We start from the raw sequence: 23,249 nt of genomic DNA on the forward strand, positions 1-23,249 counted from the left end.
AAATTTTTTTTTTTTTTTTTTTTTTTTACTTTTTAGTGTTTAGTTTTGAAAAAAAGAAAGTAGGAGAGGGACAGAGAGAGAGAGAGGAAGATTTAGAACCTGAAGTAGGCTCTGAGCTGTCAGTGCAAAGTCTGACACGGGGCTCAAACCCACAAACCATGAGATCATGACCTGAGTTAAAGTTGGATGCTCAACTGACCAAGCCACCCATGCACCCCAGTAGGCAGAATCCTTGAGTTTAGTCTTAAAGAATGATACAGAATCTGTCAGGAAGAGAGTTGAGTGAAAAGAGACTTTGGCAGAGATTAAAAGACTGGATAAAATACATTGTAGAATTCTTTTTTTTTTTAGCATTTGTTTATTTTTGAGAGACAGAGCATGATTAGGGGAGGGGCAGAGAGAGAGGAAGACACAGAATCCGAAGTAGGCTCCAGGCTCTGAGCTGACAGCGCAGAGCCTGACGCAGGGATCGAACCCATGAACCATGAGGTCATGACCTGAGCCCAAGTCAGACACTTAACCAACTGAACCACCCAGGCCTCTCTACACACGTAGAATATTACACAGCAGTAAAAAAGAATGAGATCTTGCCATTTTCCACAACACAGACAGGTCTAGAGGGTATAATGCTAAGTGAAATAAGTCAGACAGAGAAACAAATACCATATGATTTCCCTCATTTAAGAAACAAAACAAATGAACAGAGGAAAAAAAGACTAACCAAGAAACAGACTCTTAGCTATAGAGAACAAACTCATGGTTCCCAGAGGGGAGCAGTGTGGGGAGATGGATGAATTAGGTGAAGGGGATTAAGGAGTACACTTATCGTGATGAGCACTGAGGAATGTGAATTTTTGAATCACTATATTGTACACCTGAAACTAATATAACACTGTATGTTTAATTATACTTGAATAAAAAAAAAAGAGTGGAATTGTGAGAGTGATCATGTGGAAAGGGTTAGAAATATAACTTGCTTGGAGTGTGGGCACCTGTTCTAGAAACCCCACAAGCAAAGCTACACAATTCTGTCAAGGTGAGCCTTGCGGCTTGCAAGGAGGTGGGTGGTAGATTATAACAACTCCATGGACCATACTAAGGATTTAAAGCGTTTGGACTTTAGTCTATAGGACATGAAAGAACCCGTGTAGGTTCGAAGAATTTCCATTTTAAATAAACTACATTGACAACAGATTGAAGAATGAGCTGGAAGACTCAAGGCTAGTGGGAGGGAGAGACCAGCTGGGTGGGAGCGGTACGTCAGACCACACGTGAGGAGTTTTGACAGCAAGCATTGACAGGAGGGAAGGCAGACTTGAGAAACACATCTAAGAAAAACCAACAAGTGTGTGCTGTGAACTATCTTCCAGTAAAATCTTTTGTGACTCATTAGATGCGGAGGCTGAGGGAGGGCAGTGAATAAGGATGACGGTGAGGGTTTTCTGGGGAGAGAGACTGCCTAGGTGGTGACAGCATTATCGAAGGTGGAAGAGGGGGCAGGAAGAAGACAGGTTGGTTGGGGAAGGAACAATGTGCTTCATCTGAGACACACTAAATTGGAAGTATCATGGAACCTCAGGAGTAGAGAACAGGGAGAAGCCACAACTGGAGACAGATGTTGGGCAAAGCCATGGACACTGATGAAATCACCCAAGGAAAGCACACAGAGGAAGAAGAGAAAACAGCGTCCTTCTTCACAAAATTTAGCTATGGAGAAAGAAGGGAGACAGCGTAGTGTCAGGAGAGAGAGCCATAGAGGGTAGAAGATGATTTTAGATCTGAAGACGCATAGATGGTTTTGTTGGCTAAGTGGAGGGAGCTCATGGAAAGGGGGCAAGAGACTATCCAAAAATGAAGGCTAGGACTGTAGGCAGAAGCGGGGAGTGAAGGGAACAGAGGTGGAAGGGACTGAGATGCAGTAACCCAGGGGCCAGAGGTGTTTAGCCTTGGAGAAGAGAGTACGTGCCATTTCTCTCCCACAAAGGGGAGATGGATTAACAACGGGTCATGGCATGGGAATGTCAGGTTTGAAAGGAGGCCATTGGGGTGCCTGGGTGGTTCAGTCGGTTAAGTGACCGACTTCGGCTCAGGTCATGATCTCACCGTTCGGGGGTTCGAGCCCCGCGTCGGGCTCTGTGCTGACTGCCAGCTCAGAGCCTGGAGCCTGTCTTCAGATTCTGTGTTTCCCTCTCTCTCTGACCCTCCCCTGCTCATACTGTATATCTCTCTCAAAGAAATAAGAACATTTTTTTAAAAAAAATAAACAAATAAACAAGCAAACAAATAAATAAATAAAAAAGAAAGGAAGCCATTGACTGCTCCTCAGGATGGTGTCCATGTGCCTCGTAGGAGGTGGGGGTAGTGACAGAATCCGTGAAGAGTGGAGGCAGGGAGAGAAAGGGAAACACACTTGAAGGAATTGGAGAGATCTGGGAACAGCAGCCCTGGAATACGTGTAAGAAGGCCAGCTGGGAAGTGAAGACGGGAAGGTATCGGCACCAGGGGGGAGGGACCAGCATTTATTAAGCACCGACTCCATGCAGGCAGAATTCTAACTGATTTGCAAGAGTCGGTGCGCCCAGGAAAGGTCGGCGACCTTAAAGAGCTTGAACTTCTTGGTATCATATTGTTTCATCACTAATAATCTTTGAGCTTTTTGGCAAAGGACCATGAGACGATGATGACAAGGACGGTGATGACTGATGGTGGCCCTGCCCGTCCGCCATCTGCCCGCTTCTTCCGCCTTGGCCGCTGCAACCCAGAAAGTGGATCGCAGCTGGGACTTGCCCTGTGTAGGAGGGTACAGCTAATTCTTTCACATCCCCCTGCTATCACACTGCATTTTTGCTCCTCCCCTTTTCTGTTGTCCCACCCAGTTCCGACCAGAGCAGGATGTGATTATCAAGACAAAAGGCTAAAAGCGCCCTTATCTGGAGGAAGAGGAGGGCTCAGAGCTTCCCCCCTCCACCCCAGTTTTGAACAGTTAATAACAATAGCTAATAAATTACGGGCCAGGTATCATTGTATAGACTCTGCAGGTATCGACTCATTCGTTTCTTATAATAACGCCATGAGATGAGCCAACATAGCTCCCAGGAAATAGATAGTGCTGATATCGCACCTATTTTGCAGATGAAAAAAACTGAGGCCCAACGTTTCACCTAAGGTTACACAGCACAGGTTGTAAGTAACAGATTTCGAATCCGGCCACCCGGGCTTCAATGCATGATACTGCCATCCTGTAAAAGAGCTAAATGGAGGAAAACCTTAGACTTACTTTTTGAAACGACCTCAGCAATAATCTGTCCGGGTCTCCTGGGACATCAAGCAGCTATTCACATCTGGAGCTTGGATAGTTCCAGACGCGACAGGCAGTCTGTCTTACTCCCGCACAGCTCTGCCTGGAACAAAACCTGCCCAAATCCCCACACTGGCCCTCCTTCCCTTGGGAAGCCCAGAGAAAATGTGCTGTAATGTACCTTCCCCCTAAGGCAAGCAAGAGAAGAGCCATTTCCTAAGCTGAGTAGTAAAAAAAAAAAAAAGNAAAAAAAAAAAAGACCAACAGACACATATATGGCCACTTCGGTGGAGAATCAGGACAGGGGACGGTGGCTCTTAGCTGTGTTGAGTCCCTGAAGTCAAAGAACACTTGCGTGTCCTAAGCCATCCACCAGGAGGAGGACACTTATCCCTAACCCTGGGAGCATTGTAATGTCCCACCAGAAAATGTCTGTGGGTCAACATTTGTTTAGGTTCAGAAATAGGCAAAAAAAAAAAAAAAAAAAAAAAAGGCTTTACCCTCTACAGCCCAGCTCTTCAGCTGATAATTCATAATTTGCTTCTGCAAGTAAAGAGCATCCTGGTAATGGCTTCCTTGTCCCATATTAATTAAGAGTAGATCTCTAATCCCTGGTTTTCCTGTGGACAAGTAGATTGACTCTCTGTGCCCTTCAAAGCTTGGCCTTATGTCAACCTCCTCTGGGCCCCTTTGGAAGCTCAGTGGGTTTGTTCCCAATTCCTTCTCCTACCATATGGGCTGCACTCACCTGATCAGAGAGAGGGCATTTGGTCAGACTAACAGCGACGGAGTGTCTCAGTGGTGAAGTAGTCAGCCTCCGCCGGCCTGGGGACAGCAGCCTAGGAGGACTTTCCAGAAATGATGGCTGTTCTTTCAAGAACCTATGCAAGGAGGCTGCACCCACTAGCATGTTGCCACTTCACACTCCTTTTGGGGGCGGGGGGGTTGGCAAAGGGAACAAGCAAGCAGAGACAGGCCTGAAAACTCAGGAAACTATAAATAAAAAAAGAAGTGCAAGCCAAATCTTTTCACACTTAAGGAAATAAACATATGGAGTAAGTTATTGGAACAAACAGCAAAAGCAAAGGGCATAAATGAGTTCCACAGGTATCTGCTTTGTCTGCTTGAAGAGGAAAGAACCAAGGAGAAATCAGATAAGAGAAAAGGGTAAAGAGGAGTGTCTCCTCTTTCTGTAATTCATGAACTCAAAGAATTTTGTTGAGCACCTACTCGATACCAGACACGGTGCCAGGTCCCAAGGATAAAAAGATGAATAAAGTGTGGTCCCTGCTCTTAAATTTTTCACAGACTAGTGTTTTAATAACCTCAAGTTTTCATGGCTTTAGGGTCCTATTTGAATTTCATCAGAATAAGTGTTTTAGGCACCTGAAGACATGTAGGGCTTTGGTAATAAAACGAATTTCCATGTCTTTCATGCTTTGATTCATCCTTTCCAAACCAAAATCACTTCTACTTTAGGATGGAAGACACTCAACAAGCTCATAGTAGTGGGAGCTCTTTAGTTAACACACGTAATGGAACTTGGATTTTCACCCTGAAGCAGAAATAGGCCAGGCTTTGTAGTCAGGAGGAATCCAGACTCGGCCACTTATTAGCCATGAAAACTTAGTCAAGACATAGTTTTCAAAATCTCAAAATTTGGCATTTGGGACACCATTCTCCATGGATCTCTTGAGTTTCTGTACAATTTACAAAGCACTTACTGTCTTTGTTCCAGACTGTCTTTGCAAGGTTGTTTCCATAACAAACGACCTCGAAAGACAGTAATAGTGTCTCCCTCTGGAGAAAAGAAAAGGCAGACTTATTGAACATTATCAAAGGTTTGGGTTCCTCATGCTTTGTATAATGCTTGTATAATGCTTGTCACTCCTGTGTGACTTGAGGGTAGGGGTAACTGTCACAAATATACTGCTGCTTGCTACTTGCTAAAGTATAATCATTAGGTCCTTTGTTTCGGACCCAGGAATCTCGTGTCTTCTGCCAGCATCCACGAAACTGTGGCAGGCTAACTTGTTAGCTTGCATGTAGGGGGAAATCTTAAGCCTTTGGTACGTTTTACATTGACTGTCCCATAAAAATAGAGTGAGCATATAACAGAGAATTATTTAACTCATTAATGAGTTCATGAGGAGCCAATAAGATGGCAAAAGTAGTTCTAGAAGCACTTGAAAGCAGACATGCATTTACCCCTTTAGGAAATAAATGTTGTGAAAATTAGTTAAATTAGATACAAAACTGGGTAGTGTCCTACAGGTCCATGAAACTACAACCTTTGGGAATATCTCCTACAATAGAAAGAATTCATTTGCATCTATATTGGACAAAAGTACATTGTAATTTAGCAACCTAAAAGTAACAAATTTGGGGTGCCTGGGCGGCTCAGTCAGTTGATTGCCAGACTCTTGATCTCCACTTGGGTCATGATCTGTCTCTCTCCTTCTGTGCCCCTCCCCCATTCTCTCTGTCTCTGTCTCAAAAATAATTTTAAAAATTTACAAATTGGATTCCAATTTCACAGTCTGGGCCTTAATCCTAAGAAACAGTCAGTCAAAGTTGGTGAAATGTACCTGCCCCTAGAGAATGAAATCATCTAAAGAGGGAAAGCTGTGCTTCTGACAACACAGAACAAACATGCAGGCAGTCATCTTTTTTGCTTATTTCTGAGTTTCAGATTATTTTTTTCTTACCACATTGAGCAAGTTACCTACATTCTCTGGAGTTCAATGTCTTCATCTGTAAAATAGGGATCATGACACTCACCTTAACAGGCAGTTGTATGGAGGAGAAACAGAACATACAAAGTGTATGGTACAGAGAAGGTGCTAAATTAAAGGTAGTTAGTAGGAACAGTTGGATTTTGCTAAGTCTTTCTTCCCTAGCCTGCCACAATTTCTTATTTGTGCTCTGAAGCAAAAAAGAACTTGTGTGTGTCAAAACTTTGAAAAGCTGGTTGGAAGTCATGGGGTGGTGAGAGGCAAATTCATTATTCTTTTTTTTACTGTTTAATTTTATTTTTGATAGAGAGACAGAGACAGCATAAGCGGAGGTGGGGCAGAGAGAGAGGGAGACACAGAATCCGAAGCAAGCCTGGGGCTCTAAGCTGTTGGCACAGAGCCCAACGCAGGGCTCGAACCCACGAACCACGAGATCATGACCTGAGCTGAAGTCAGAAGCTTAACCGACTGAGAACTCAGACACCCCAAGGCAAATTCGTTTATATAAAGATACAGTCTGGCTTGAAACAGAAGGCCATACCCACCCAGGGCTTAGAGTGCTGTTTTAAAGGATTCTAAAGTATTTGTAGATGGAAGTAGTCCTAGACGATTTGAGCTAGAAGGCAACAGGCCTGAGTCCCAGCATGCTGTGGGGTCATGAGCATTTGCTACACCTGGGAATCCTGCCCCATAGCTTGGTAACAGAACATTGTCCAAACCCAGTCAAACAAGAACATCTGAACTAGCCCTTCTAGACTCCAGGACATTCTGTCTGTCCTTCCTTCAATGCCTTTCCACTAGGGGAGACAAGAGTCAAAGATGAGATCTAAAACTGAGAGTATTTAACTCTTGGGTTTACCTTTCCCCACCTCTCCTGCCCAGCTGCCTGCCATGATCCATTCTTGTAGCACAAGTCATTATAACACCAGCTGTCCTCAGCAGAAAGTCCCCACCCACGCTGGGAAAGCCAACCCCTGCTACTTACCTAGTATTTATTATTCCTTGCCTGATGAGAAATGTTTATTTTTCCATTACAGTAACACGCATAGTTCCCATGGGTGTTAATGGGACTACCCCACGGACATAAAAGAGAATAACGCCTTGAATTTAAACAGATAGAACCTTCTACTGAACTCAGACATTATCTCATTAATTGCCTTTACATCCCTATAAAGTGACTAGGGGCAAAGAATTTAAGATGTCTAGTACTTAAATAAAGAAATTGAAAAATGTGTCATTATCTGTGACATAAAAGTAGACATTTTACAAAAGGAACCAGCTTGAAATCCCCTGCACTCCAAGAATTTAGAGCTGTGCAGGGCGCCTGTGTGGCTCAGATGAGCTTCTGACTTTGGCTCAGGTCATGATCATGCAGTTTGTGAGTTAGAGCCCCGCATCAGGCTCTGCGCTGACAGCTCAGAGCCTGGAGCCTGTTTCGGATTCTGTGTCTCCCTCTCTCTTTGCTCTTCCCATGCTCATGTTCTGTCTCTCAAGAATAAGTAAATATTTTTTTTAAAATTAAAAAAAAAAGAATTTAGAGCTGTGCTTTCCATATGGTAGTCTCTGGCCACATGTGGCTAATAAGCCCTTGGAATGTGGCTAATCCAAATGAGTTGTGCTGTAAATGTAAAATACACATCAGATTTTGAACACAATACAAAAACATGAAATATTCCATTAATAATTTGTATAGTGATTACACGCTGAATTCTAATGCTGTCATTTACCCATTGGTTTAAATAAAATAGATTATTAATATTAATGCCATCCCTCTCTTTTTACTTTTTTATGTGGCTACTAAAAGCTGGCACATCTGTAACTTGCATTATGTTTATTTTGGAGGGCTGACTTAGAACCCAGTGGACTGTAGGGAGCTTGGTCGGTTAAACATCTGACTTTGGCTCGGGTCATGATCTCATGGTTTGTGAGTTTGAGCCCTGAGTCAGGCTCTGTGCTGACAGCTTGGAGCCTGGAGCTGCTTCAGATTCTCTGTCTCCTGCTCTGTCTGCCCCTCCCCCTCTCATGCTCTGTCCCTGATTCCCTCTTTCTCTCTCTCTCAAAAATAAACATTACAAAATATTTTTAATTAGAAAAAAAAGAACCCAGTGGATTGTTTTTTGACCTTTACAAATAGTCCTGGATTAAACAGGAAAAAATGTAACCAAGAGCCTTGAGTTTTGATACTGGCTGTATCACTAACAAACTAGCAAGTTATATGACCTTCATTAAATCACTGTTCTCCTTTCTATGAGCTTTGATTTCCTTCTTGGTAAAATTTAAGTTTGGGCTGATTAGTTCCCAGAATCCCTTCCGGTTCTAATAACTAATAACTTTAAAATTACTCTACCTTCTCATTTCTGGAGCCAGGCCACTTTCCAGATGAGTCCTTAACTATCCTGTCCTAGAACAAGATGAAGAGGTTTGTTTAGGGATTTGCATCTGTTATCTTCTGAAGAAGCTCCAGATGAAAGAACTGTTGGACATTTGGAGAGGGGGTTAACAAGAAAGTTTAGTCACATGACATTCTATGATTGAATGATCAAGCTTCAATGTCAGCCAAAACATATTTGGTTATGCTGCATAACAAACAACCCCTAAATCTCTATGGATGGCTCAAAACCAGATTTATTCCCTGATCATGCTGTATGTCCATTTCTAGTCATCCAGGAGGGCCCATTTTATTGTAATTATTCAGAAGCTCAGGCTAAGGGAAAAGTCACCATCTCAAATACTTCTAGTTGTTATTTCAAAAGATAAGGAAACACTAGAGGGTCTCAAGTAGATAATTACATGGTCTAGCTCAAAAATGCCTCACTTGGCTTTCATGCCATCTCCTTAGCCAGAATTGGTCACATGGCCCCACCCAAGTGCAAGAGGGCCATGCAATCCAACACGTGTCCAGAAGATGAAGAGCCAGAAACATTTTTTTTTTAATGTTTTGTTTATTTCTAGGAGAGAGAGAGGGAGAGACAGCGTGAGCAGGGGAGGGTCAGAGAGAGAGGGAGTCACAGACTCTGAAACAGGCTCCAGGCTCTGAGCTGGCAGTCAGCACAGAGCCCGATGCGGGGCTCGAACCCACGAACCGCGAGATCATGACCTAAGCAAAAGTCGGACGCTTAACCGACTAAGCCACCCAGGCGCCCCGAAGAGCCAGAAACATTTGATGCCCAGATCTGCAATCACATTTGCCCCAGGACTGATCCTGAATATACCTGCTCTCTGTAAGTATGACCCAGGATGATATGTGGCCACTAAGTCCATATAGACTGGAGGAAACCCCAGGCAGATCCTTGAGCCATACCAAGCCAAGTTCTAAGCAGAGGGAGATGGGAGTTGGAATATAAAGCAAAGACCCTGTAATACCTTTACTTCACATTTAAAAAGAATTCCCCACTAATCATCACTCAGTTTTTTATTTACTGGGCATTATGCTCTCTAAGTATTTGGGAAAGACAGCAAGAGATTTGTGTTTATGCTTCCCATTTTTTGCCAAGTGACTTCTTACTATATGACACCATCCTTCCAAAACTAAAAATTGTGGTGTTTCACTGGTTACTTTCCTAGGGACCAACAGCCTTACTGATCTATCTATATTTGAGCAGCTTTAAACAAGGCTCCGTTCCAACCACATCACTGTACTCTGCACAAATCCACACCCGGAGCCTGCCTAGAGGGGCACAGATCTTCCCGAAGGCCTCCAGCAGAAGGAACACAGCACTGGAGGTTAGAGGCTGGACACTGGGCTTTTTCATTCAGCTAATTTACACCATACAGACCCTCTGTACACCGTAGGCACATACACAAACAAATGCAGCAAGGTTACCAACTAAAACTGCCAAACGGCTCAGTACAGCACATAATATTAGATGGGTACCTCTGTTAAGCAGCCTATTTTAGAAAAGCAACTGCCAACGGTGAGTAACCTTGACATTCTGAGCCTGATGTCTCTTGGGGTGCCTCATCTTGCTTCCTGGGGTCTATAGCGTTTTGGTTCCAATAGACCCCCAAGGTGTACCTCAAGTGCTGAGTCACTACAACGATCTGTCAGCGGTTGCTGCTCGCCAATGGCCAGTCCCCAAATCCAGACCGTGCTTCCCAGAATCACTTTCTCAGCCCGTTTGGGGGTGACCCACTTTGCTGGTTCTGTAGCAGCTGCGGAACAGTCCTGTGGCTGTTCGCACGGCTGGTACAAAGAGCTAGGTCAAAGGCACTTCTAAAAACAAACATGATGACTTACACCCAGGAAAACTCAGGCTATCACGGTGCACAATTTCTGACCATCCTGACTCAAGTAAGTTAGGTTGAGGTTAAAAAAAAAAAGTTTAACTAAAAATAGACTAGGAGATGGCATTTCTGAGCCCTTACCACACACCATTTTACTGAAGTGCTTTAAATGTATCCACTCACTTCATTCTCTCAACAACCCTCCGAGGAAATTTTACATGTGAAGAGATTGATATAATGGCAAATCAAGCCACTTGTCTAAAGTGACACAGTTATAAAGTATGGGAATGAGGGTTCAGAGCTGAGATGCAAACACAGACCTCAACCCTGGTATATCAGCCAATAAGATATATATAGACAAATATCAATAAAGACTGATCAATCAATAGATACAGATATAGAAATAGATAGATTTTTTTTTTTAATTGTGGGAGCTGACAACTCTCAAATCTGCAGAGCAGGAAGGCAGTCTAGAAACTCAATCAGAAGTTGATACTACAGGGGCACCTGGGTGGCTCAGTCGGTTAAGCGACTGACTACGGCTCAGGTCATGATCTCATGGTTCGTGAGTTCGAGCCCCGCATCAGGCTCTGGGCTGACAGCCTGGAGCCTGAAGCCTGCTTTGGACTCTGTGTCTCCCTCTCTCTCTGCCCTCCCTTGCTCACTCTCTGTCTTTCAAAAATAAATAAATGTTAAAAAAAATTTTTTTTAAAAAGAAGAAGTTGGTGCTATAGTCTTGAGGCAGAATTTCTTTTTCCCTGGGAAACCTCAGGTTTTGCTCTTAAGGTGTTCACATGATTTGGATGAGCCCTACCCACATTACCAAGAGTCACCTCTTTTACATAAAGTACTAGAGCCAACTTACTGTAGATGTCAACCACACGTACGAAACACCTTCAGTGCAACATCCAGACTAACGTTTGATTACATAAGTGGGTTGGAGTTGATATATGAACTAACCATCACATCTGCTCATTTGATTAAGAGGCTGCATTTTTAACCCCTGTGTGACGCTGCCTAGCAATGCTGAGACTTATTGTCACCTCTACATTGGGAAAAAATGCAAAGCATCGGTCTCTTCACACAAGTCTGATACTTTAATGTCTTCTATACCAGGCAAAGTGCCTCCGAACCCCAGCCCACATGTTACCTCCTTCTTTGCTAGCCTCAGCAATAAAATAGGTTCAAAATGAGAATCCAGAGGTTGAATTAAGGAAGGATTAATTTCAAGTTCTTTCTTGAGTCATGGCAATACTTTACTAATACTCCTACTTGAAGCAATGCCATTGTCCACCTCCCAACCCAGAAGGATAGTTCCTCAAGGGAAAGGATTCTAATGGTTCTGATCTCTCCATGGTCCAGCGTGAAGTTGCAGGTCACCAATATATGCATGCTAAGTCGCTGAAAGGATGAATAAAAGCTTTAAAAGCAGCAGGATTTCTGGCATAAAGAAAATGACAGACTCTCTAAATCAGATTTTTTTATCTTCAGCTCCCTCCCTGCAATCGCACTGGATTCTTGGATTGCCTTCAGACGGTCTCCGTGAAACCCCCAAACTTATATGCACAACTTTGTAAGCATCGGCATGTGTGAGTTGTTACTTAGAGCAGGTTCAGAACTTGCTACTTTCATACGTGCTGGGACATTCCCAGTTTGCTCCGATTGTAGTTCCATTAATTTTTGTAATTGTTTATGGTATCTCCTTTCAATTTCAGAAGGAGTCTAGTGTGCCAAGACTGAAAACCGTTGTGTAAAGCTTTACCTATCTGTCTACCTTCATGGCCAGGTGGATTCAAGACTTCTGAAGCAAGGAGAAAAGCTCTTCTGCCTTGTTTCATGCAGCCAGCACCTCTGCTTTGCACAGAGGCTGCTACAAATTAGGTCAAAGTTACAGCCGGGTAGCAGGGGCCTCGCTTAGCTTCTCATCCAAAGCTTCAGATCCCAGACTCCAGCTGCGCCCTTGACACCCGTGGGCCATTGATCATAAGTTGAAACCACATCAGCAAAAGAACGAATAACCTTTCTGAGAACAACTGAAAATACATGCCCTGCTGACAAGGCATCAGTAAAAACCAATGTAGGGGCACATTCTTTTAAGGAGGTGTCCTCAGGCTTTTCTTGATGGAAACTCACCTTGATAGATGAAGATGAGAAGACTGTTTGCCATCTAAGGGAGGAGGGACCAGTGTGGACCATGGTCCTTGCTTCTCCCCTCAGAGGAGGGTATTGGCTGTCCCAACTAACTTGCAAATTTTTCAGTGATCAACCCTTGATAAAAATTGATATTTTGGAGAAACTGCTATAATGAGGTGACATGAGCCTATTTTCTGTATCAAAAACTGGGACTCATATATATTTAAAAAAAAAAACAACTGGGATTCATGTGCTAAGAAGTATTCATGGAAGAATGCTGAGACTGTCTCTATCATCAAGAATATAGAATTCTCAAGGATGACATGTAGAACAATCAAGCATGTATTAATTCTGTCTTTCATTCGCTCACACTAGGTGAAAGGCACTAAAAGGTAAACAGGGGCACCTGGGTGGCTCAGTCATTTGATCGTCCAACTTCTGCTCAGGTCATGATCTTGCAGTTTGTGAGTTCAAGCCCGGCGTTGGGCTCTGTGCTGACAGCTCAGAGCCTGGAGCCTGATTCAGATTCTGTGTCTCCCTCTCTCTCTGCACCCCCATCCCAGCCTTGCTCACACTCTGTCTATCTCTGTCTCTCTCAAAAGATGAATAAACATTTTTTTAAAAATAATAATAAGAAGAAAACACAACAAGGAAAAATAAAATAGATTCCCTACCTCTGGATACTGCTGGTGAATGCGCTGAGGAAGGTGAAGAGAGATAATAAAATCAATAAATACCCAAAGCAAAGGGTACCATGAGAGTTAGCTCTAAAGATCAAACTAGGGGAAGATCAATGGATACTGAAATATTCAGGGAAGAGATTGTGAAATTAAGGGTATCTTTAAAATGAGCATAGTTTGGGGGCACCTGGGTGGCTCAGTCAGTTATGCATCCGACTTTGGCTCAGGGCATGATCTCATGGCTCATAGGTTCGAGCCCCATATTGGGCTCTGTGCTGGTGGTGCAGAGCCTGCTTGGGATTCTCTCTCTTCCCCTAGCTCTCTCCTTTCCCGCTTTTGTTCTCTTTCTCTGTCTCTCAAAATAAATAAACTTAAAATAAAAGATACAAAAAGGAGCACAGTTTGCACAAGCAAAGAAAAAAGGGGAAGGCACACCAAGTAGGGAGCACCGTGGGGCCCCCACCTTGGCATGCTCCATTTATAACAGCGTCCATGTTACACAGCAGTCAAATGTGCTATAAGTGCACACCAGAGCCAGAGAACTCAGGAGGGGAGATATTTCCCCATTGTCAGCACAAGCTAAACAGCCCAATCGCCCTCTGCCCAAGGCAGGGGAAATTGGGCTCATTGTCTCTCTGTGTTTCCCAAGGCTCTGAGTAGTTCATCCATCAAGGTCCTGAACTCCTCCAACAGATCTCGGGGCATGTGATTCATGTCATTTCTGATTCACCCAGAGATTGAGTTCTATCATTTCCATTTCTCCTGTGGTATTTAGCCCCATAAGAACACACTTTAAAAGCTTTCTTCTTTAAAGTCTAGAAGAGAGGGATACATCCCACCTGTGAAGTTTCAAGGGCAAAATAAATGTCTGTGTTGATCACCATGACCTATCATTTCAGGCAGGAGGCTGCTTCAAGGCTTATCATTAAGGGGTTCCATGTTTTATTTTACCCTTCTGCATGTTAAAGACTTTATACCTTTTACAACATAAAGGCACAATGCCAGAAATATCTGATATTTCAGTAGCTTGTAGCCACACTAGGAGAATCTGGTCCATTCTACAGGTTCCTTGATCCAATTTTTCTAGAGATTTTTAGGTCAAGGTTGTTGATCCTAAAAGGTACTGTTTATTGGAAGATCTCAAAAGCTTCTTATCTGATGGTTTTCAGTTGTCATGCACTAGAAAGTAACATTTGTGATCAAAAGTGCTCTTTACAAGGAAAGCATTGAGCGGACCAGTTTTGTGGTATAAAGCAAAGAAATTCTCAAGAATTGAAACAATAAGGCAACAAATTGGGGCGCCTGGGTGGCTTAGTCGGTTAAGCGTCCGACTTTCGCTTAGGTCATGATCTCGCGGCTCGTGGGTTCGAGCCCCGCGTCGGGCTCTGTGCTGACTGCCAGCTCAGAGCCTGGAGCCTGTTTCAGAGTCTGTGACTCCCTCTCTCTCTGACTCTCCCTTGCTTGCGCTGTCTCTCTCTCTCTCTCTCCTAGAAATAAATAAAAACATTAAAAAAATTAAAAAAAAAATAAGGCAACAAATTTTCACGGGAAAGTCGGGTGGTAGTCTTTGAAAAGTACAGGAAATCAGATGAGATTCTGGAAAATCAGATCAAAATAAAGTATGGGGTTTTACAAAAGATGATACTCTGCAAATTTAGATAAGTGGTTCTGACCTTTTTCATTGCCAAAATTCAAGAAAACTAAACACAGGGGTGAGGGGAAGCCTTGTGAACACAAGAAAAGGAAGATACGATCACAGCAAATCAGTAAGGGTTCACTAAGAACACCCAAGAGAGTTCATTTCCTTTTCATGTAAGATTACCAGCCTAAAGAATATTTTCAACAGCAATACCTCAAGCTTTTTAAAGTCTCGATAAAATCTCTTTTACCCTTGTGGTGTTGATAGAGAAACGTAAGTTGGATGATAATATGGTTCTAGGTGAATCAAACTTAAGTCAAACAGCTTTATGTGAGAATCCTTGCTTCCTGAGGGGGCGGGGGATGGGGGGGGATCGTCCTTGGATGGGCATGAGGCAAGAGGCTGCTGCCTCGCCTTAATTTCTTCCAGACTCAGTATTATTTTCCAGGAGGAAGATTCCTGGTTCAGATCCCATCCAGGTTGTGTCTGCTACACCGTTCATAGAGGCTCTCCCCTCATGAGATGAACTTGACCAAAAAATGTCTCCATACAGAGGAGCCCGGCTGGTTCAGTCAGAGTGCATGTGACTCTTGATCTCGGGATACTTGATTTCGGGATACTTGAGCTACATATTGGGCGCAGAGTTTACTTTTAAAAAAATAAATGAAGGGACACCTGGGTGGCTCAGTTGGTTAAGCATCTGACTCAATCTCAGCTCAGATCTTGATCTCAGGGTTGTAGGTTCAAGCCCCACATTGGGTTCTGCACAGGGCTTGAAGTCTATGAAAAATAAATAAATAAATAAATAAACAAATAAATAAATAAATAAAAACAAAACCATAAAGACGTAAATGAAACAAATAAAAAAGAATTTTTTTTTAAAGCCTCCATTACTTTCAAACTTAAGACCTAAAATGTTGATAACTATGACCCTGTAATGGGACAGAACATATTACACTCATGACATAAAATGTCGATTAATAAAAAAGTATGTTTGTTTTGACAATATACAGTTAAACCTTGATTTTTGAGCATAATATGTTCCAGAAACATCCTTGTAATCCAAAGCATTTGTATATCAAAGTGGATTTCCCCATAAGAAATAACGGAAACTCAGGGGCACCTGGGTGGCTCAGTCAGTTAAGCATCCGACTTTGGCTCAGGTCATGATCTTGCAGATCGCAAGCTCGAGCCCCACATCAGGCTCCATGCTGACAGCTCAGAGCCTGGAGTCTGCTTCAGATCTGTGTCTCCCTCTCTCTCTCTGCCCCTCCCCCACTTGTGCTCTCTCTGTCTCTCCTAAATAAATAAAAACACAAAATATAAATAAATAATGGAAACTCAGATGATTCATTCCACAACTCAAAAAATACTCATATAAAAATGATTACAGTATTGTAATATGATCAAAATAATAAAATAAATACAAAATATAAAGAAAAATAAACAAATTAACCTGCATTTACCTTTGAAAACCTCTGTGGCTGGTGTTAGGGGCCCATTGTATATGCTCACATGGATGTTGGCTACACTACAGTATTAATAAATGCTTGTCATATACTGTATTTAATGTCACTGGCAATAAACAGCAGAGGAAAGGGTCTTTATCTGCAGATTGTCTGCCCTAGAATGAAGCAAAGCATTCCTAAGCTTCCTCTTGAATGGAGAAGCAAAAGACTGTCCATAGGTGCTTTGAATTGACAAAAAAATGTGCATTAACACCATCTCTTTCAAACATGGTGGCCTGAGACCCAGCATCCAAGCATGGGAGACAATCACCCACAATCCTGCAGCAAGAGAAAGAGAAAGAGAGGGGGGAGGGAGAGAAGAGCCATTGTCTCAGTTGTAATCATATGACATTCGGCATCACGTACTACTCATATTGCAAGACATTGCTTGTTTATCAAGTGAAAATTTGTTAGAAATGTTTGCTTGTCTTGCAGAACACTCACAGAACAAGTTACCAAGGATCCAAGGTTTTACTGCTTTATACTTTTCAAAGATGCCAGTAGCTTTTCCCTCATCTAGATAGTTATCATTCTTTTTTTAATGTTTATTTATTTTTGAGAGAGAGAGAGCATGAGTGGGGGAGGGATAGAGAGAGAAGGAGAGAGAGAATCCCAAGCAGTCTCTGTGCCATGATGAGAACAGAGAGCCCAATGCAGGACTTGAACCCATGAACCATGAGATCATGACCTGAGCTGAAGTCAGTCGCTTAGGTGACTGGGCCACCCCGGCGCCACTAGATAGCTATCATTCTTAAGGAGCCTGGCATATATGAACTCCTCGATGAACACATGTCAAATGAACAGACAAATGGTGTTGCCTGTACTATCATAGTTCTTTCCCTGAATAGACTTTTCCAAATATCTGAATTAAGAGAACTCTTGGGGCACCTGGGTGTCTCCGTTGATTAACTGTCTGATTTGGCTCAAGTCATGATCTCGCAGTTTGTGAGTTCGAGCCCCATATGGGGCGCTGCACCAACAATGTGGAGCCTGCTTGGGATTCTCTCTCTCTCTCTCTCTCTCTCTCTCTGCCCCTCCTCTGCTTGTGCTAGCACTCTCTGTCTCAAAATAAATAAATAAACTTAAAAATAAAAGAGAGAGAACTCACACCCTAAAAGAGATCTAAGGGACCCTTGCTGTACGAGGATTTCTGAGAGTTTGAACTCCACTTACATTGATCTTTAACAGAAAGTGTGCATTGAAACCACGAAAGATGCTTTGAAATCTCTACAGGGACACAATGTGAATTTGCTCCCCGCCCCAGTCACTTCGCTGGTGATGTTAAAAGGCAACATTTTTATGAACTTAGGATGTACTATATTACCAATTCTAGGCAATAAGGAAGTATAAAGGGTAGTCTGAATCTGAACAAAGAATAAATATGACAATAGTCCCTGCAATTGGCTAAGCTGTCAGAGGATGGTGGGTACAAATGGCCTGCAGGAGATGGCCCAGTATGGGACATCACAGATCAAGCATCACAGACCCAGCATAACGCACCTGTCAAGATTGCGAAACGACAGGGGCACCCGGGTGGCTCAGTTGGTTAAGCATCCACGATCTTGCAGTTCTCTTCTCTGCGTCTCCCTCTCTTTCTGTCCCTCTCCTGCTCACTCTGTCTCTCTCTCTCTCTCATAAATAAATAAAACATAAAAAAAGATTGTGAAACAACCAATGGTCATCACAGAAAATAATTGGTACTAATTGGCATATAATTTCTTATGTGTTCTATAAGTTAACTGAAGTCAAAAGAAGCGCAAATTCCCCTCAGCCTGTGTATTTTCATTATATGCATCCCCAGTACCCCCCAGCCTCTCCTGAGGCTAACCTATTCAGAAAAAAAATTTTTAATTTAAATTAAAAAAACAAAAAACAAAAAACACCCTTGCCTTAGTCCAGCCTAAGCCAGCTGGCTTTCAGTTTTTCAGTTTTAGATGAAGCATTGCTGTCTTCATCTCGTCTCCTTCTTGACATTAAAGCATAAGACACAGAGTACTAACACTAGAACCAAAGATCTCCTTGACTTCTCATAACAATTGTCATTTTGCAGACAATGATTCTGAAACACAGAGAGGCTCTAGGCCAAGTCACCAGCTGGGAATAAGAACGCAGACCCAAGCATCTGATTCCAAAGATGTTGTTTGGAACAATGTTCCAAAATTTGGAACAATTTCAATGTTTCTAACTGACCCCCATTCTCTGTTGACCCCTTCCTCCTCAACTCAGCAAACCGCATGCCCACCAACATTGAATGGCAGAGGTCTTAGAAGCCTGGCTCCCTTGAAGCCTTCCCCCCCGACCTTGAAGACTCCCAAGAGACACAAAGGCCAGCTCATCCACGCTCACCCTGATTCACTGCCACCAATGCCAAATATCTACTTGAGGCCTGGAAGATTGAACCTCAGCTGCCCCTGATTTCCCTGAATCTATAACTTTTGGTATAAGGAGCAGTGTTCTGGGGACCTGGGTGGCTCAGTCGGTTAAGTGTCTGACTTCGGCTCAGGTCACACAGTCCGTGGGTTCGAGCCCCACAGGACTCTGTGCTGACAGCTCAGAGCCTGGAGCCTGCTTCAGATTCTGTGTCTCCCTCTCTCTCTGACCCTCCCCTGCTCATGCTGTCTCTCTCTCTCTCTCTCAGAAATAAAACGTTAACAAAAAAAAAAAGGAGAGGTGTTCTAGACATTCCAGCCTTGGGTGACATAATCTTTCCTACAACTTATGAGCCCATAAGCACAGATACTAGAGAGCGAGCCCGATTTGTTTTTTAAGTAGGCTTCATGCCCAATGTGGAGCCCAACGCAGGGCTTGCACTCCCAGACCTGAGCTGAGATCAAGAGCCAGATCTTTAACTGACTGAGCCACACAGGCGCCCAAGAGTCAGCCCAATTCTGATGCTGAGATGGAAGCTGACCTTAACTAAGTCCACACTTTCTTCTCCTTTACCCTGTCACAGTAACTATTCATCAGTCTCTAAGCCATGGAACTTTTGATCGGAAAAGGATTAGAGAAAACTTTTTATAAGAAAAAAAAAGGCGGGGCGCCTGGGTGGCTTAGTCGGTTAAGCGTCCGACTTTCACTTAGGTCATGATCTCGNATAGATTCCTAGTAAAGGGGAGATAAAAATCTACAATATGTATAAACTAACTAACCACATGAATGAGCATGGTAGAGAGACAGAGGCAAGATGGGAGAATGGGCTGATGAGGGATGGATTATCAGGAAGACTTTTTTCACTATACAAGTTTTTATGTATTTTTTGGACCCATGTGAATGTACCGCCTATTCAAAAATCAAACACATTGCTTTTTTAAATTAAAATAAAGTATTACCATCAGAAGTGTTAACATTATTTGCCTCTGGACAGAAAGAGCAAAGTGGGGGTGGGGGAGATAATATGTTAGTTTCCTAGCGCTGCCGTAACAAAGAGTCACAAACTGGATGACTTAAAACAATAGAAATTTGTTCTCTTACAGTTCTGGAGGCTTCAGGTCCAAAACCAAGGTGTTAGCAGGGCCTTGCTTCCTCTAAAACTCTGGGTAGATCCTTTTTTGCCTCTTCCTAACTTCTAGAGGTGGCTGGCCATCCTGAGCGCTCCTTGGTTAACAGTTGCTCTAATCTCTGCCTCTGCCATCGCAGGACCTTCTCCCTCTGTGACTCTGTCCAAATTTCCCTCCTGTAACCAATCCGATTGCATTAAGGACACACCCATCTCCAGTATGACCTCAGCTTAGCTGATCCCATCTGCAATGACCCTATTTCCAAGTAAGGTTACTTGCTGAGGTTGCGATTTCCACATATCTCCGGGTGGAAGGGGACACTATAGGACCCATAACAGACAGGATGGGGAGAAATTTTCATAGTGTTTCTTTTCACACTGTCTTATTTTTTCATGCCAGGTGCAAAAGAGAAATGCACAACATTTGAAAACATAGAAGACCGCCATCACAAGCCAACCGGGGCCCTGTGGGAAAAGAAGCCTCTCCACATAGGCTGCATTGTGAAACCACACTGTATGTGAGTTCTGCCTGCGCTTGTGCTTGCAGGAGGTGGGGCGTATTAGGGTCCCCTCCGCCCCCCGTATGCTAAAGGAAAAGTAAAGGCTACACGCTATGGAAGTGTATGCATGTTTACACAAGCCGTCAGAAGCTTGGTCTTTTCATGAGCTTGGTGCAGTCGTGACGGGACCCAACTGGTCCAGAGTCGCTTTGATATAAGTGGCCCGAAGTAGCTTTCATTTTTGGTTTATGTTTCCTGTAAATACAGGAAGAGGCAAATATGTATCACCCAAGATCCTCCTTCCCCAGCATTTATTAATTACCTAATAAAATGGAATGGCTTTATCATTAATTCAGATGACACCCATCCACCTAGAAAAGCCGTAGGAAATTACACCAGAAGGCCATGGGCCACGCGGCAGCTGATATTTCAACAGTGATATCCTGGAGGAGTTCGTTTGTCAAAATGAAAAAGGAGTTAAATTGTTTGCTGGCAACAATTCAGGGTTGTGGGGGTATCAGGGAGACGAGATGAGAATTCTCTGCTCACCAAGAACCCACCACAGAAACCTACAAGAGAAGTCAACACAGGGAGGTGGGGCTCTTTAAAGAGATCCTCTTTAAAACCAAAAACTCAGAGCCCATTTTCACATGCAAAAAAAAAAAAAAAGAAAGAAAATCCCACTTAGTCATTTCTTTTCAGGACCTCTCTTAAAGCATACCCATTTCCAAATCACATTGGATTATTGCCCTTGGGTTAATATTTTTTTCCCCACCGAAAGATCTAAACCTTAGTAATATGTATCTTATTAACCTAACATTTTATTGTTGCTTTTGTTACCAATGCATCCAAGGCTCTTTGCCAATCACCGTAGACAACAGAGACCTAAATAAATCATAGGCCTTGCCCTTGATATACTTGCCATCTGGTGAAGAAATAAACAGCTAACCAAACACAAAGCAGAATGTGAGTATTCCTCGTGTTTTATTAAACAGGGCCTTGCTCTACCTGAAGCAATGGACCAGCGTTGCGACATTTATTGACTTTATTATAAAGATAGAGGATGTTCAGTAAATAGTGATGGTAATCATAGGTTCACAGCAAGTGGGTTTAAATAGAATTCAAACAGGGTTAAATAAAGTTACAAACATTATGCTCTAAGAAGTCGGGAGAAGAGACCATTGCTTCTGATGAGGATAAGATGAATTTGTAACTTGGAATTTAAATGATGAGATTTTTTTCCCCCCTGAGTGGGAGGAATGGTGTTCCAGGCTGAGCAAAGGTCAGGAAAGGTCTTGTAAGTCCCTGGCATAGTCTGGGCAAGGCAAAAGTGTGGAGCAGCCAAAGCCTTGGGGTGGTGGGAAGTGCGTCACCAAGAGAAGTGTGGAAAAGCAGTTTGGGGTTGGGCCAAGGAGGACCTCACCTGCTGGGCTAAGAGTTTTAGAAGTTAATCTTTACGAAAGGGAAACTATCACAGTCTTGTTGGAGAGGAGATGGATTTAATGAGACCTACGGTCAGGAATATAACTCTAGGCTGCATAAAATGCTCAGCATGTGGGGCGCCTGGGTGGTTCAGTCGGTTGAGTGTCCAACTTCGGCTCAGGTCATGATCTCACAGCTTGTGGGTTTGAGCCCCACGTCAGGCTCTGTGCTGATAGCTCAGAGCCTGGAGCCTGCTTCTGATTCTGTGTCTCCTTCTCTCTCTGACCCTCCCCTGTTCACTCTGTCTCTCTCTCTCTCAGAAATAAATAAAACATTAAAAATTTTTTTCTTAAAAATGCTCACCATGCATCGACTGGGGCAGATCAACTGGAATGAAGAATATGTAGGAAGATCTTGGAGGGGAAGTGTAGGTGATGGCTCATCGCAGCCTAATTATAAAACCACATTACAGTTTCAAAACCCTCTGCAGTTTTACAGGAACCATTATGCTATCAAATCCCTATCAAATATATATCAGTATGCCCATTTTACAGATGAAGAAATGAAAGCTCGCCTGTATTAACTGGTTTGCCCACAGCTAAAAACCATCACCTCCTCTGCTTCTGAATCCACTCCTCTTTCCACTAAACCACAGCCAACTCCAAATATGCCCATCTTTAGTTGACAAGAAGAATCACGGACTCAAACACACCTAGCATTGTGGATAAAAAGATGGAAATATTTGGGCTTTTAGTAAACAGTTTCCTTTAAACAAAAATGCCTCTTGGTCATTCTTGTGTGTGAATACACACACACACACACACACACACACACAAAACTTTCACACCAAGCTTTAAAGTGAAGCAAATGTTAGCAGTCAACTCTTAAACTTTGGAAAATGGTATCATGAAAGGGAAACAGCCACAATAACAAGGCTACAATAAAACAGTCAATACCGATATGGTGTGAATGAGAGGAATTGTGCATTACATTCCCTAGGAATGTGGGTCAACCTTCTCATGACTCCCCTTCAGCCTTGTCTGAAGCGTTAACAAATGGCTTTTGTGTCCCTGTCTGTGTGACTATGGTATGTGATGGGGCAAGCGGCTACTTCACACAAGAAGGGCTTATATGTAAAGGTTTATATCTACAGTAGCCCTTTCTGACCCAGAGGGATTGAAGTGCTATTCAAGCAGCACTGTCCAGCCCCACCCCCCTTCCCACTGGGCCCTGTTTCCAGGAAGCCACCAGCTCCAGCCGCCTTGCTCTGTCTTTTGTTGGCAATGAGTCCTAAGCCAGGTTTTCTGCTCACACCCCCTAAAGTATGCAAGGACTCCTTACGCCTACCCAGGACATCTTTGTGGGTGGTAGGGCTTTTTATTTTTTAAACTTTGAATTTTGTTAATGTTGTATTTATTTCTGAAAGAGAAAGAGAAACAGCATGAGCAGGGGAGGGGCAGAGAGAGAGGGAGACACAGAATCCGAAGCAGGTTCCAGGCTCCGAGCTGTCAGCAGAGAGCCTGACGCGGGGCTCGAACCCATGAGATCATGACCTGAGCCGAAGTTGGATGCTTAACTGACTGAGCCACCCAGGCGCCCCGTATTTTTTAAACT

General features: G+C 43.2%; 1 long non-coding RNA gene across 1 annotated transcript in view; it reads right to left on the minus strand.

Annotated features, from left to right (window-relative positions):
- LOC144236385 (uncharacterized) overlaps positions 1-19,838 on the minus strand; it is a 37,631-nt gene extending 17,793 nt beyond the window's left edge. Inside the window, exon 1 of the long non-coding RNA XR_013336511.1 lies at positions 19,689-19,838. This is a non-coding gene — a long non-coding RNA (uncharacterized LOC144236385). The remainder of the gene's footprint in view (positions 1-19,688) is intronic.
- Positions 19,839-23,249: the final 3,411 nt, after the last annotated feature.

Source organism: Crocuta crocuta, unplaced genomic scaffold, assembly GCF_008692635.1.
Source record: "Crocuta crocuta isolate KB4526 unplaced genomic scaffold, BGI_CrCroc_1.0 scaffold24, whole genome shotgun sequence".
Lineage (NCBI taxonomy): Eukaryota > Metazoa > Chordata > Mammalia > Carnivora > Hyaenidae > Crocuta > Crocuta crocuta.